Genomic DNA, 785 nt, shown 5'->3' with positions numbered 1-785 from the left:
AGCGTGTCCTCTCCAACCAAAAGAGGCTTGAGGAGCGCTGCATGGAGGGGTAGGTGGGACGTCAGGCTCTTCCTCTGCTCTTTCACAGGGGTCACACAGCAGCATGTGGGGAAAGCAGTCCGTTCCCCCGCCGGTGCCCCGGCAAGCTGAGCGCCGGCAAACCCCAGCACCTGCGCAACAGCCTTATTCTGGACAGGCTGCGACGAAGGCAGGGGGCTGGGGGTGCTGCTGTGGGAAATCCAGCCCAAGATGGAGAAATAACCAATAAAACCACCTCGCCCACCATGATCGGTTCATGTCAGTAGCCCCTCGATGTGCTTGGGCACGCTTGGGTCCTGCAAACCTGCCCTACAGAAAGATTCCAGGATGAAGCCAACACCATGATGAGCAAGGACGAGGGTAAGGATTGAGGTTGCTCAGCAAGTCCCCAGCCCCCTCGACTGTGTCCCGATGCAGATTAAAATTGAAACCGCTTTAATTTGTTGCCATTTCATTGTTGATTCTTTACTAAAGAGCACAGAGAAGGGACTAAGTTCAAGAAGGCAAGACAAAGGCTGTGGCACACATGCCCAGAACGGAAAAGAGGGTGGGAAGGAGAATATGAGGGTAGAGACAGGATTGGTTTCTAGGGGACGGCTAACGAATACAGCGCAGATCTCAGCGGTAATGAATAGCTGGAGTCCCAGATGCCGGCCACCTCTCGCCCATGTCTCCCCCTGAGCCTCCTTGGGTAAAACTCACCCCAGATTCACAGACCGTCCCTACAAGCCGGTGTATCCAGCCCC

This window comes from Eurypyga helias, unplaced genomic scaffold (genome assembly GCF_000690775.1).
Source record: "Eurypyga helias isolate BGI_N326 unplaced genomic scaffold, ASM69077v1 scaffold20601, whole genome shotgun sequence".
NCBI classification, from domain to species: Eukaryota; Metazoa; Chordata; class Aves; order Eurypygiformes; family Eurypygidae; genus Eurypyga; species Eurypyga helias.
The sequence above is the reverse complement of the archived record's forward strand: the minus strand, read 5'-3'. Positions refer to the sequence as shown.